Genomic DNA, 15262 nt, shown 5'->3' with positions numbered 1-15262 from the left:
GTTACCCAGTGCTCTTGTAAATCACTCAATGCCTGTGTCTTCTGCTAGACTCAGAGAGCCCCAAGGAGTTAGGAACCACTTCTCTCTTGTTCACCAATGTAACCCCATTACCTTGAAATCGTGATTTCAGTGACTAAATTAGTAAATGAATGAGTAAATAACAAAATATGTTCCTGGTCACAAAGGGCTTGGAATGAGGGAGCACAGACGCTTCAGCCAGCCCAGCTTCCAACTGGAAAAGAACTGTCTGGGGTGGTTGGGAAGTCATGTCAAGAATGACCACACTCTCTGGAAGGACTCAGAAAAATAACAACAGGATCATAGAATCAGATCTGGGGCAGGAGAATTGCTGCTCCAATTAATTCTCTAACCACTCACACAAAATCCCAGCTGAAAACTCCCTAATGCACAGGGCCCCTGTGCTAAGCAGCCAGCATTTGGTGCTGCACTCTTTTTATCCAATCAGACTCCAACGTGGAAGTGGAATAGAAACCCAGAACTTTGGTCTCAATTCTCAGAGTCCATCTCTGAGAGATGGCCTGTCCCAAATTTGCAATTAGATTTACTTTTAGAGGAGGGGGGCAAACTGTAGCTCTCCCCTAGGAAAAAGCAGTCTCTGGGTGGGTACCTGCCCTGTGCCTCCTGCTCTCTGATATGGTGCAAGTGCTGGGAATCTGAGAAAGAAACTCTGGTTGGTCATAGTAATGCTGACCTCCCCCGTCTGTGTTGTTGGCTGAAGCTGTCACTCACAAGCTCCCAGTGATGACTTTGATGCCCCTCCAACCAGACAGATGGGAAATCTTGCTTTAAGCAGAGTGATGGGAAAAATATGAACATTGCTTTTGGGGACCTTGTCATCCCAAGGACCTATCTTGAGAGGGTCTACAGATTGCCTGACAGAGAGACAGACAAATGGGGCTTGGGCAGACCTCTATGGCTGCTGCTTGCACTGAGCCATGGTGACCACTGGGCAAGCCTGAGAGCCCTGGAGGGCACTGCATGAGACTCACTTAGTCTGCTGAGCACCTGAAACAATGGAAGAAGGTTCTCTTTCATTTTCCCTTCACTGAGACAAATAAGATTGGATTTGTTGGGCCTTGGTTCTGTGATAGTCCAGAAAATCACCCTAGGCCACTGTGGTCTGTAACTCAGAAGGTTAGTCTGCTAAGCTACCTGTCAGGTTCTCACCTGCTCCCTAATAAGGACGTTCTGGCATAGTTAATACTCTCAGGGTTCTTCTGTCCCCTACAATGAAAGGACGGGGCTTTCGGAGGTGGTGGCTATAAATGAAGGGCAGAAGAGTAATAAAGGTGATAGCAATCCTTATTTTGTGTTTTCCATGCCAGGGCTGATCTAAGGGCTCTGTATGTATTAAACCACTGAATTATCACAGTAACCCCCAAGTGTTCCAGAACCCATGTCTGAACCCTCCACACTCCACTACCTCTCTCAACAGAAGGGAAACAGAACTAAATTGAGCACCCTGAATCTAGGGCCCAGCTCTGCCACGAACTTGCTGTGTGACCTGGTGGAACCTCCTTTCCCTCTCTGGGCCTTGGTGTGCTCACTTTGAGATGGAGGAATGAAGGTCATCCTGTCTATGATTCCTGAGAGATAGATAACGGGGCAATAGCTGGTAAGGGAGAGGAGAAACATTCCTCTTTCCCATACCTCAGGTCCCCAGTATTTCAGGAAGGAGAGTGGGTTTTGAGGGATAGGAAAGTTATTCCTTAGCTCATCAAATAGTCCCTGAGCCCCAGATGGAACATGGTTCCTTCGCCTATGATGCTTATGATGGTGGATTTCAAACATGCCCACTCTCTCCCAAGTCAGGTTTGACCTGCAGCTGCCTGAGAGAAGGCTTGAGCAGCTGCCTGTTCAGATATATAGTATCCAAGGTTGCTGTGCCACTGTTCTTTATTCTGCAACATCTAAACAGAATAAAGTGGATCAAGAAGAAAAGGAATTGTTGAGACTAGCACAGATCTTGAAGGACCTCCCCAATGGCTGCTTCAATTATGAATTGCTATGCAAAGTGAAAAGCCTCTTTTCACTCCAGTGAAAAGCCTGAATGACATGACCAGAGAAGAGAGGTCTTGTCCCCTCACGTCCAACCTGATCACTTTACTTGCTGAAAATGGTCACTTGACCAATAACCCTGGCGTCAGTCATTTCTGCCTTTCCTACAATGATGAGTGTCCACCGCGGGGAAGGACCGTGCACAGTGACCACTGCTTCTCCTTTAGATGAAGTCACTCTTTCCAAATTAAAAACAATCTTGAACAGCTTCCTAAAGTAAAAGTAAATATTGAAATTGGAAGTTAAGATTGACCTGTCAATCATGGGTGGGATGATTTTCTGTACTGAGAGAAATAATATTGGTATGTCTGCAAAAACCAAGATTCAGAAGCTGAGCAAGGTTATGTGGGAGGTTTTCTGAAAGTGTTGCTTTTTGTCAGTGAAAATTCTTAAACTTGGAGCAACAATAAAATGCTTTCTGAACAGGATAAAATAAAGACATGCCCAGAAGTCACCAAGAAGCAAGGCAGTGCCTGGTGTGGGTCCAGAGAGTGGTCTGGACAGTATGTTATGGAGGAAGGAGGCTGGTCACCACTTCAGAACTGAGTTGATAACCAAATGCTTCTTGGAGGAAGTGCCATTTGAACTGGGGCCTGAAAGGACACTTAATGTTACATTGGTAGGATGGGGAGGCAGGGCATTCTGGGGGGAATAAATAATAAGCAATACACAGAGACAAATGGGGTGAAGAAGGAAGCCAGAGTGAACGACTGGAGGAGGTTCTTTAGGGAACTGGGCAAGATTATAGACTATTGCCTGGCCGGTGTGGCTCAGTGGATTGAGCATCATCCAATGGACTGAGAAGTCTGGGTTCGATTCCCGGTCAAGGCACATGCCTGGGTTGCAGGCTCAATCGCCAGTAGGGGGCGTGCAGGAGGCAGCTGATCGATGTATCTCTCTCACATGGATATTTCTATCTCTCCCTCTAAAAATCAATAAAAACATATTTTTAAAAAAAGAGTATAGACTACTGCTAATATAACATGTGGCCACAGCATAAATTCAGGGACTCAATAGAATTTTCAGCTTTTCTTAGGCCTGTCTTTATAAAAAAGCCTCTCTGGAACACCTTCCCTCATCTCCACCCTCACGCCTAGGCCCACCCCCAGGGACAACACTCACAAAGTTTAGGGCCCACTTCCCCTTCCTGTGAGTTTGCAGGGCCGAGGCAAATAGTTACTGAAAGCCCTTCAGTCAATGTGTCCCTGGCTTCAATAGTTATGTTCTAGGGTCCGGCCAGTGTGGCTCAGTGGTTGAGCGTCGACCCATGTACCAAGAGGTCGCCAGTTCAATTCCTGGTCAGGGCACATGCCCAGGTTGTGGGCCCAATCCCCAGTGGGGGGCATGCAGGAAGCGGCCAATTGATGTTCTCTCTCATCAATGTTTCTATCTCTCTCTCCCTCTCACTTCCTCTCTCTCAAATCAATAAAGGAAAAAATAACTTTTTAAAAATAGTTATGTTCTATGCACTATGTCAAGCACATTACTTTCCCTCTCACTTTTTTCTTTCCAGCTTTATTGAGATATAACTGACCAATAACACGTGTAAGTGTAAGGTATCCAACATGATGGTCTGATACAAGTATGTATTGTGAAATGATGAGCACAATAAGATTAGTCAATACATCCAATGCATCCATTATCTTGGCACTTTTTTTTTTTTTTTTTTTTTTGGTGACGGGAACATTTAAGATCTACTCTTTGAGAAATTTTCAAATATACAATAGAGCAGCGATTTTCAACTGATGTGCTGCAAGAATTTTCAACATGCAATACCTGACTATTTAGTCAGGGGCACTGACCTTTTTTGCATTAGATTTTCATATTAAAAAATGACGACAGCCAATATAACAACAGCCGTCCAGTGTGAATGAAATCAAAATTACACCTTTTTTTGTTGTTGTCAGATCAGCAAAACATATATTTTCTGGTGTGCCACAGAATTGCAGTAATTAGTTTATGTGTGCCATGAGATAAAAAAGGTTGAAAGTCGCTGCTGTATTGGTAACCATAGTCACCATGCTATATATTCGAGCCCCAGGACTCTCTTATACCTGAAAGTTTGTACTTTTTTAAAAATCCTCACCAGAGGACATTTTTGCATTTATCTTCAGATAGAGCGGGAAGGAGAAAGGGAGGAAAAGAGAGAGAGAGAAACATCAGTGTGAGAGAGACACATTGACTGGTTGCCACCCACACGACCCCAACAGGGGCCGGGGACAAACTGCAACCAAGGTACATGACCTTAGTGGGAACCAAACCCGGGACTCTCTGGTCCAAGGGACAATGCTTTATCCGCCGAGCCAAACCAGCCAGGGCGAAAATTTGTACCTTTGACCAACATGTTGCTGTTCCCACCCCCACCCCAGCCCCTGGTAAACTATTAATCTATTCTCTGTTTTTATGTCACTCTAATTTTTAATACATGACCCCTCTGTGTGGAAGACATGATCATTATTGACACTTTATAGGAGAGGTTCAAGGTCACACCTCTAGAAAGTGCTAGAGTCAAGTTCATACTCAGATCTGACTGGATTCAGAGCCCAAGCTCCCCAGCCACTGTTATGGACTGAATGTCTGTGTTCCCCCCAAACTCACAGATTGAAGCCCTAATCCTCAATGTGATGTATTTGGAGGTGAGGCCTTTGGGAGGTGATTAGGCTTAAATGAGGTCATGAGGGTGGGTACCCTCCAGTGCCCTTTAAGAAGAGGAAGAGACCAGGGCTCGCTCTCTCTCTCTGCCGTGTGAGGACACAGCAAGAAGGTGGCAAACTACAAGCCAGGAAGAGAGCCCTCATCAAGAACCCAACCATGCTGGCACCTTGATCCTGGACTTCTCAGTATGCAGAACTGTAAGAAATAAATGTCTGTAATTATGATGATGATGATGATGATGATGATGATGATGATTACTATTTAAATCCTCATCCGAGGACATTTTTCCATTTATCTTCAGATAGAGTGGGAGGGAGGGGGAGAGAGAGAGAAACATTGATGTGAGAGAGACACATTGATTGGCTGCCTCCTGTACAACCTCAACCAGGGCCAGGGACATACCACAACTGAAGTACGTGCTCTTAACTGGAATCGAACCCATGACTCTTTGGTCCTTGGGCCGATGCTCTACTGCTGAGCCAAACCAGCCAGGGATGAATGTCTATTATTTAAGCCACCCGGTTATGGTATTTTGTTATAGCAGCCTGAGCTAAGTCACCTACCACAGGACTGTGCCCACCCACCAGTCACAAAGCTACAGAACACATCCTAGCCTTTGACATCACGAGATTCTTCACTGGCAAGGGAGCCAAGTCCCTGAGCATACCAGGTAGCATTGGCATCTGACACTCATATGAATTTATCAGCAGAGCTCTTAAAGCTACCCCCCAGGGGAAGTGTCCGGGCCAAGAAGACACAACGATGCATTTCTCCCCTTTCTCCTCAACTAGAGTCTGACAAGCTCTTGACTCTTTCAATTACTCTGTGGGCCCGAGACCTGTACCTGGAGCGTCCCTGGTGGTAACAGTTTTCAATGCTTCAAGAGTTACCTGGTCTCTGGGGCATGTCTCTCACAAAGCAGCCCTGTCTGGCCCAGGTTCAGCCAAGTATTGTAAGGATCTTTTTAGGGGAAATTATTCCTTAACTAATCTCTCAGGGGAATGTGAGGGAAAAAAAATTGGGGTATCAGCTCTACATCTGCCTCACCCAAATTTTCATGTCTCCACTGCTCTGGCCCTAAAGAAGAGAACCGGTATGCTCCGAACTTTCTCAAAAATCTTCTGTGCTCTGAACAAAGCTAGAGGCCACTGCGGGAAGATAACACCACATGGTGAGACACAAGAGATTCACTTTCCTAAGGAAGTACCCTGTGCTTCTGAGGAAGCTTCCCACAGAACTTCAAAAGGCAAAAGCTCTGAGGAATCCCGGTTCCCCTACAGTGCCACCTGGGCCAGTGGCTCAGGGCTTATCTAGTCTCGGAGACATCTCTCCCCAAAGGCAGCCTCCAGCCCTGCCTGCCACAGGCTCAGGTGAGTTTTGTAAGGAGCCTTTTTTTTTTTTTATCCTCACCCGAGGACATTTTTCCATTTTCTGTTCAGACAGAGTGGGAAGGAGAGAGAGGAAGAGAGAGAGAAACATCGACGTGAAAGGGACACATCGAGTGGTTGCCACCTGCACGACCCAACCAGAGCCGGGGACAAACTGCAACCGAGGTACATGCCCCCGGTGGGAACCGAACCCGGGTCTCTCTGGACTGCAGGTCGATGCTCTAACCGCTGAGCCAAACCGGCCAGGGCTGTAAGGAGCCTTTAAAGGGAATCATTCCTACCCTGGCCGGTGAGGCGCAGTTGGTTGAGCACTGTCCCAAACACTGAGAGGTCACTGGTTCAATTCCCAGTCAGGGCACATGCCTGGGTTTCAGGTTTGATCCCTAGTTTGGTCGCTGTTTCTGTCTCTTACTGATGTTTCTCTGTCTCCTTTTCTCTTCCTCTCTCTCTAAAAATCAACAAAAATATATATTAAAAAAATATTTAGAAAAGAGAATCATTCCTATTCTGGAGAGACCAGGAAACAAGGCCAGATCTCATGTTCTGGGGTGGAAGGGGAGAAGGTGGAAGGGGGATGGTTGAGGGGCTCAGAGCTGCAGAGCCTCAGTTTCATGCTGAATGATTTCAAACTTCTTCCCCTGCCCACCCCCCTTCCCAGGGTGAGCCCCATACCCAATTTCTAGTCTGACAGTTCACAAACAGGGAGACACTGTCCCTTTGCCTCTTGATCCTTCTAAAGTCTAAAGCTCTAGGGACCCCCTTAGGTCTTAGCCATGACTCATGAAACCTGGTTCCTCACCCTAACCCTCCTCTCAGGGCCCAAAATCTTCTAGACAACTCATTGCCCAATCCCCCACATGCTGCTCTGAGTTATTTTTCCAGGTTCCTATTTCTATCTGATTATGCAAGTTTCTTCCCTTCTGGAAGCCACAAGTTCATCACATGAGAGTAGCTACAGGTCACCAGCAGTGGGGGTAGGGTGCTGAGAAGAGTCCCCTTTCCTGGACCCCAGAGCCTTGGGTAGTGTCTCCCCACTCCCTGCAGCCAACACAGGAAGCCTGGGACCACCCAAGGAGACCAGCGCAGGCCCAGATGAGATCACGACTTGGTTTTCAGTCTCTGCAGAGAATCATCCCTTTTGCAAGTGGCCCCTGCACATGGGCTCTATGCCAGGCAGCCCAAAGCGGAAGACAGTAGCAACCACTCCATACAAGCCAGGAAGGACATAGTGCCTCCTCTTAATACCACCTAGACCTGGCTCCAGGCTCGCTCTGCCACTTGGATCCCTGGCTCTTGGGGGCAAATGCACCCTACTGACGGCTGGCGCAGAGCTGTGCCAGAGGCCGTGGAGACGGACCGCTGCTGCTGCTGCTGCTGCTGCTATACAAGAGCTTCCACACTGGGTGTTAGTTCTTTGGGGGCCCTTAGGGGAGTTGGTTTTATCTGGGTTGCATTTGTAAAAGAGACCCTATCTGCCACCTACCACAACTAACCACAGAGGAGGAAGCAGCCCCACAGACGCTGTGGCGCTCAGAGCTCCTGGTTCCCTGCTGCTGTCTCGGAGGCCACACTTGGAGCTGCACACGCAAGCAGCCCTCATGTGCTTCCAGGCCTCCAAGGAGCCCTGATTTCCTACAAAGACCACTAACCCCACCATTAGTACATGTGGGCACACGTAGCCAAGGCAGCACTTCTGCTCATTTCTGTTGTGGTTTCCAGGACCAAACAGGAAGAGGTTCTGCCTTGCCGAGGAGAACATGGTCCAAGACACCAACCGTAGCTGACGTCCCACCTGGCCTGCCTGGTCCTACAAGCACAAGTAGACGCCCGGTTCTGAGGACAAGGCCACCTCGCCTCTCAGACCCTTGTTCTTCTGAGGGGGCTGGTGAAGGCATGGAATCTTCCATCAGGTGTGGTCAGGGTCACAGACACCTTGTCCTGATAAAAAAAAAAAAAATATCTCCAGCTCTGCGTGGCAGGGGAGAATGGGGAAACAGATGAACCGTGACAAGGTCCTACTAAGAACACCCAAGCTGCTGGCTCAGAAGCCACAATGCAAAGAGCACCCTGTCATCTGCTCATTTGGATGCATTTCACATGTCATCAAAAGACGGCACAGAAGGTGTGAAGCATATAAGGCTGTTGAGGCTTTTTGTTTTAAACTTTAAGTTTATTCAGTTTTTTTTTTCCTGTTATAAAAGTAATAAGGCCACAACAAAAACAATTTTCAGAGAATAACACAGTAAAATGTGATCTGTCAATGCACCACCTTGATTGGCATGTTCCCACCCTTTCTGGCTGGCGTCCAGTGGGGGTCTTCACATAGTTATAATCAAAGCAGCTCTCCAGGAGGTGCTGGGGAATTTCTCAGCCATCGACTCTTGGCCAGTCCAGCCTTCGCTCGCTCCCTGTCCTGTTACATCCAATAGAGCAAGTGCTAACTAGATGAGCTATGACCTTTCTTTGCTCAGGGTTCGCTTGGCCCCAAACACAAAGATGAGCCCCTGCAGGGAAACTCTAGCACCTCAACCAAGGTTGTTCACAATGCAGGTGCGATGTGTCTGGTTCCTTGGGGAGGAGAGAACATTACCTGCTCATCAGAGCTGTCCAGGGACCCCACAGATAGATCAAGTCTCAAGTGTAGTGTCCTCAGTAGGAAGCTGAGACCTACTCCTGACAGGGTCTCAGGCCTCTTCCTTCCTTCCTCTGGCTGGGCAACAGCTTTGAGATGAGCAGGAAGCCTTGGGCTTGGTCAGGGCTACCCACGCTGGGGGTTTGGGCTGTGTTAGTGACAGTCTTTTAGCCATGGAAACTGAGGAGAAGGAGGGGAAAGAGGTATAGGGAGAGTTGTAAAGGGAAAGTCAGGTTTGAGTTAACTAAGCCCTGACAGGGATAAAGTGAGCAGAAGGCTGGGTTTGCTGTTCCAAACTTAGGCGGGCGGGAGAGGGAAGACCTTTGCAAACTTTGTCACATTGTGGCACATGCAGAAAATGCCAATGACTGTACAGCACACGGGGGTAAGGAGACAAAGCTGTCAGTGGTCAGAGGCCAGGGTGCACCCCACTGCCCGACTTGCCCAGTCACTCTGAGACTGAGACAACAGTGTTCCTTCATACCTTCAACCCATTCTAGGCACCCTGGGGGAGGGAGTGGGAAGAGATGGCTTCTGACAAATCCTCCCACGTGGCCACAGGCTTCATAAGCATTTCTGATTTTATTTTATTTTATTTTTTTATCCTTAACCGAGGACATTTTTCCATTTTTTGTTCAGATAGAGTGGGGGAGAGAGAGAGAAACATCGACGTGAAAGGGACACATCGAGTGGTTGCCACCCACACGACCGACCCAACCAGGGCCAGGGACAAACTGCAACCGAGGTACATGCCGTTAGCGGGAACCAAACCCGGCTCGCTCCGGGCCACAGGCCAACACTCTAACAGGTGAGTCAAACTGGCCAGGGCAGCATTTCTGATTTTAGAAGCACGCCCCCCCCCCCCACCACCACCAAGTTAAAATCAGTGAAACTCCCTCTAAGGCAGCAATCGTGGCCCTGTAGCAGGTGAAATTAGTCAATGTGAATTCACCTGCATACTCAGTCAATGGGGCCAAAGGCACACTTCCCAGGCAGACACCCTATCTGCTGGGCATGGCTGCTGATAAAGCAGAATTGATAGCCTGGAGGAGAACACTATGGCTTGGGCCAGATACCAGTTATGCCAGTCTTGTCATAGGTTCCTGTTTCTCCGGCCAAGGTGGATATTTACTTTTGCAAAGGCAGAACTGCCAACACAGTGGTGGTTCTTTTCTGATGCTCCCCACTTGAGGTCGCCCATCCTCCCATCCCAGGTGCCTGGAGGCTGCGGGGCGGGGTGAGGACACTTGCTAATTCCCCTGGGCCCAGCTGCCAGGAGGTCCCTGCAGGCAGCAGCATCACCCAAAGCTGCTCACTTCAGTAGTAGCTTCATGGGGTCAGTTTCTGGGCTGCTGCTGCTGCTCTTGATGCAGACTTCAGTGGTTTAGTTCAGGCTGTGGGTGCTGAAGACAGAATAGACCTGGGTGCCAGACCTGGTAATTCAAGAATTTTATCTCTCTGAGCCTCAATTTCTTTCACTGTAAAATGAGGATCGTAATGGTAACTGGTTGAGAAGACCAAATGAGATCAGGAATACCTAGCACAGTGCCTTCATCCAGGCACTCAAGAAATATTAGCTGTTATCATTGTGTTGGCTGAGCTACACACACACACACACACACACACACACACACACCCTACATCTCTCTCCTGAGGGCCAAAACAAGGCAAAAAGTGAAACAGCCGCCCTCTCCCCCAAAGATGACTGCAAGCCTAGTGAAGAGTTGCGCTGAGGTTACCAAAGACTAACCACACTCTTAGTTTTTTGTAGGCGGCTCATTGTCATTGCAGAGTTATCAGCTCACTCTGTTTTTAAGTCAAAGCAGCCTTATTCCTCAGAAGTGTGCCCGTTCCATACTTAGCTCTTCAATAACAGCTAGAAGAAAAAGAAGAAGACCCATCTGGAAAAGCAATCCCCTAGCCTTAAATCCAGGGCTGCCATACTTCAAAAGGGCAGGAGTTTTTATTTTATTTGTTATTTGTTATTTTTTTATCCTCACCCAAGGACATTTTTTGCATTTATCTTCAGATAAGAGTGGAAGGGAGAGAGGGAGGAAGAAAGAGAGAGGCACATCCATGTGAGAGACACATCAATTGGTTGCCACCCACACAACCCTAACCAGGCTGGGGACAAACTGCAACCAAGGTACATGCCCTTAGCAGGAACCGAACTCGGGACTCTCCGGTCCGTGGGCCGATGCTCTAACCGCAGAGCCAAACTAGCCATGGCAAAAGGACAGGAGTTTTTAGATTACTAAAGGTCCCTGGAAGATTTCAAGGACAATGGAAGTTGAAAAGTTGAGTCCAGTATAAACTCTCTTAACAAACAGCATTTTCTCAAGGGCACCAAGGCGGAGTACCTGCCCTGAGCAAAAGGGAAACCGAAGTTTGAAGTGTCTAAGTGTGTTCAAAGAAAAAAAAGATACTGGGTAATTTTATGTTAAAATTGGAAACCTTGGATTACCCAGAGTAAACATTAAATCAAAATGTTGGACCAAGAGAAAAGTTCCTTAAAAACAGAAATTAGTGTACATACACACACACTAAATTCAGGGCATGTCTGAGTATTGTAACATGGACACGTTGCAACCCAGAAGGGCTTTTTATAATAACAGATTGAGCTAGAGTCTCATAGCTCACATTAAAAATAAATCTCCAGCTCTGGCTGGTTTGGCTCAAAGGTTAGAACGTTCGCAGGTTTGATTCCTGTCTGGGGGTACCTGGCTTGCAGGTTCGATCCCTGGCCCAGTTGAGGTGTGTGCAGGAGGCAACCAATCAATGTGTCTGTCTCATATCAATGTTTCTCTCTCTCTACCCTCCTTCCCCTTTACTCTCACTTTAAAATCAATAAACAGGGAATCAGTGGGGGGAAAAAGGAGAATCATCTGTAACAAAAATTAATCAATAAAAAATAAATAAATAAATAAAAAATAAAAATAAAATCAATAAACATATACTCGGGTGAAGAGAGAGAAAGAGATGAAGGGAGGGAGGGAGGGAGGGGGAGAGAGAGAAGAAAGAAAGAGAGAAAGAAAGAGAGAGGAAGGAAGGAAGGAAGGAAGGAAGGAAGGAAGGAAGGAAGGAAGGAAGGAAGGGAGGAAGAAAGGTCACCAGTTTATTTTTATTACTCGTCTTGGACTTCAATGTGATCGCTTATTCTAAATTGCAAATTGAAAGGTATCCCTGCTGACTTTTCATATACTCTTCTGAGAACAGTCCTGAAACACAAACGTGCCAGGAAACGCGCACACCCCCCCCCCCCAAGATGTCACCTTTGGGGGCATTTCCCCTGCACACAAGGAGGCCCAGATTCCCAACCCTCTTCTGAAGGACCCCCCGCTATGGTGTGTCCACCGGTGTGCCTCGCTTTTCATGCTTTGACATATTAGCTCTTTTGATGAATGTTGCATGAGATTTGATGGTCCTGTTGGGGAAGGAAAGATGATTCATAATCATCTCTTCCTAATCTGCAGACCTTTGATGAAAGCCTGCTAAGGTTTAGGGTTTAGAAACACTGCGGTGAAAACAGTTGAGTTTTAGACAAATGACCCTCTCGTTTCAACAAGGAAGCGTCAGCTGCCTGTGAAAATGGTTAAGTCAGCCTTCCCGCCGGCTACTAGTTTCTGTGAGCAGCGGTTCCCGGGGAGGCCCCCTAGGAAGAGCCTTCTGACCCCCGCAGGGCTCCCAGGAGGCGGGGCCGCAGGCCGGGCCACGTGACCGGGCTGCGGCATTTAAATTGGAGATCGAGCATCCGCAGGCAAACCTCGCGGACAGCCAGGGTAGCCCCGCCTGCACGCATGGTTAATCCAACATCAAATCAGAAGCCCCGGGCGGCCGCGGCTCCGGAGCCGGGCTGGGGGGAGGGGCTCGGTTTCTGAGGTTTACGCAGACATTGCAATGCAAATGTATTCAGGGCTTGGGGCCTTGTTTCTGTCACTCGTGCGGGAAGGCAGATGCCGCAACCCTCCTGGGGCTCGTCCACACCCTCGGAACCTTGGAAGCGGGGGGTGAAGTGAGACTCAGGCTCTCCCTAAGACGATAGAAAGGGACCGGCCAGAGTGTGTGGGTCCTGCCACGCCTCCACCAAACGACCATCGGGAAGTGTTGGACATTCTGGCAGGCGCTGGACGATAGGGAAGGTGAAACCAGCTCCAACCCTTTATTCTGGTTGTAAAATAGATAAGCAGATCAAAGAGTTTCTGTTTCCTGGTCTCTGTGCCGAGTCCACTGGGAAAATCCCTGTGCAGAGGGGGAATGAACAAGAAAAGACTGGCCCGCCTGGTCCACCTGGTCCGCCCACTTCCACTTGGCTTCTCCCCAAACTCACCTGGCTGAAGCCACTGCTCGGGTCTCCCGGATTTCTCCCAGGGGCATTTTGGGGAACTGTTGGAGTTCCCAGCACCTGAAAACCTTTCCTGGAGGCACACTTCAAGGGTGTCTTTTCACAGGACTTAAAAAACGCCCTAGTCAGAGGGAAGATCTGAAATCCTGATAAAGGTTTGCCTGAAATTCAAATGATCAGGCCAAGGGCTGGCCCACTTTGGTGTCCCAAAGGGCAGCTGCTAGAGGAGAGTGTAGCTGAGCTGAGAGACCCCAGTGTCTCTTGGGACTCCCTTAGGCCATTTGGGTTTGTGAGAAATACACCACTGAGTAAGACGCGTTCAATACTTTTTTCAAGAGTAGTGTCTCAATCTGAAAAACAAGCACTAGCTCTTTTCAAAACGAGAAACATGGGTTCAAACTAATTAGTTAGCGTGGGCCTCTTGGCACATCACCCAACCTTCTTAGGTCTCAATTTTCTCATCCATAAAATGGGGTTAATAATACTAACCTCTTACAGTTGTTGTGAGAATAAATGGAACAATAAACAAATTAAATACAAATCCTTGTACATGTGCCATAAAAGGACTTGACAACAAACTGCTAATGGCAGATTCCTGCTGGAGAGAGGATTGAAAGTGGTGGAGAGAGATGACAAGAACTGGCAGATTTTATTACAATGACTTTAGTACTGTTTATATCTTTTTTTTTTTTTATCCTCACCCGAGGACATTTTTCCGTTTTTTGCACAGATAGAGTGGGAGGGAGAGAGAGGAAGAGAGAGAGAGAGGGAAACATCGATGTGAAAGGGACACATCGAGTGGCTGCCACCCGCACGACCAACCAGGGCCAGGGACAAACTGCAACCCAGGTACATGCCCTTAGCGGGAACCGAACCTGGGTCTCTCCGGACCGCAGGCGGATGCTCTAACTGCTGAGCCAAACGGGCCAGGGCTGTTTATATCTTTTATATTGAAAATACATTCATACAGCCCTGGCTGGTTTGACTCCGTGGTTAGAGCATTGGCCCCCAGACCCCAGAGTCCTGGGTTGATTCCCGCTAAGAGCACGTACCTCTGTTGCAGTTTGTCCCTGGCCCTGGTTGGGGTTGTGTGGGTGGCAGCCACTCATGTGTCTCTCTCACATGGATGTTTCTCTCTCTCTCCTCCTCCCTCTCTCCCTCCTGCTCTATCTGAAGATAAATGCAAAAATGTCCTCGGGTGAGGATAAAAAAAAGAAAATACATTCGTATGTAATACAGGATTGCTTCATGGTATACCAGGATGCTAATTTTTAAAACTGAGATTTTAGTTCTAACTTAATTTTCCTTTGGGACTTCTGGTTCAAGGTGGAAGACTGGGTGCATGTGGTGTTTTTGTTTGTTTTTACACTATTATGATAAACTTGTCATGTGCCTCTCCCTCTTAACCCAAATCTCTAGACATGATATAAATCATATATTAACATAAAACCTGTAACAGCCCAGGAAAATGACACAGGATACTCTCAAGAACCAGGAATTCTCATTAACCCCTGAAAGACGGGGAGAGGACTATCAGATCAGAGGACAAAACCACAGGCCACAACATGCCCAGGAGAGTACAGCCAACATATGGGTGGGTGGGGTACAGGGAAGATGCAGATCCTGGAGCAGGAAAGCATCCAGGGACAGCTATCTGGGAGACCAGTGGCAGGGAAGCAGGAGGAGCACCCAGATGCCACCCCCCTCACCCACCTTCTCTAGTCACAGAGCCCCACAGGCTCTGGCTTCAGAGCCCCCACCCCTTTTTTTTTCCACACTGTGACTTTTATTCAATTTCTGGTTCATGGAGATGTCTATCTTATTTTTATGCACATCTGTATCTTTTTAATTTAAAATTTTTTTTTATCAAGATGTTATTTAGAGCAGAGGGATAAGCTTAAAGAATGAATTCATAGCATGAACTTGATCAAGAGTCTGAAGTGATCAGTTTTCCAGAAAAATATAAAGTCCAAATATTGGTTTGAGAAGAAAACAAAAACCAAATCACTAACCTTTAAATAAATGGCAAATAGGCAAAGTTCTCATCACAAGACCCAGCTGGTTATAAAGGCTAGCTTCTAAACCTTTACCAACAGAAAATGCCCATGTTACATAAACTGTTTCAGGGCATAGAAGCAGATGGGAAGCTACCTAATTTCATGACAT

At 47.5% G+C, this 15262-nt stretch overlaps 1 protein-coding gene and 1 pseudogene across 1 annotated transcript in view; one reads left to right on the top strand and one right to left on the bottom strand.

The window, feature by feature from the left end:
• The window catches only part of ABR (ABR activator of RhoGEF and GTPase), a 188509-nt gene that overhangs the window by 148056 nt on the left and 25191 nt on the right, over positions 1-15262 (bottom strand). The window lies entirely within an intron of this gene.
• Positions 1811-2440, top strand: LOC118633990 (annotated as a pseudogene).

Source organism: Molossus molossus, unplaced genomic scaffold, assembly GCF_014108415.1.
Source record: "Molossus molossus isolate mMolMol1 unplaced genomic scaffold, mMolMol1.p scaffold_m16_p_19, whole genome shotgun sequence".
Taxonomy (NCBI): domain Eukaryota; kingdom Metazoa; phylum Chordata; class Mammalia; order Chiroptera; family Molossidae; genus Molossus; species Molossus molossus.
The sequence above is the reverse complement of the archived record's forward strand: the minus strand, read 5'-3'. Positions and strand labels throughout refer to the sequence as shown.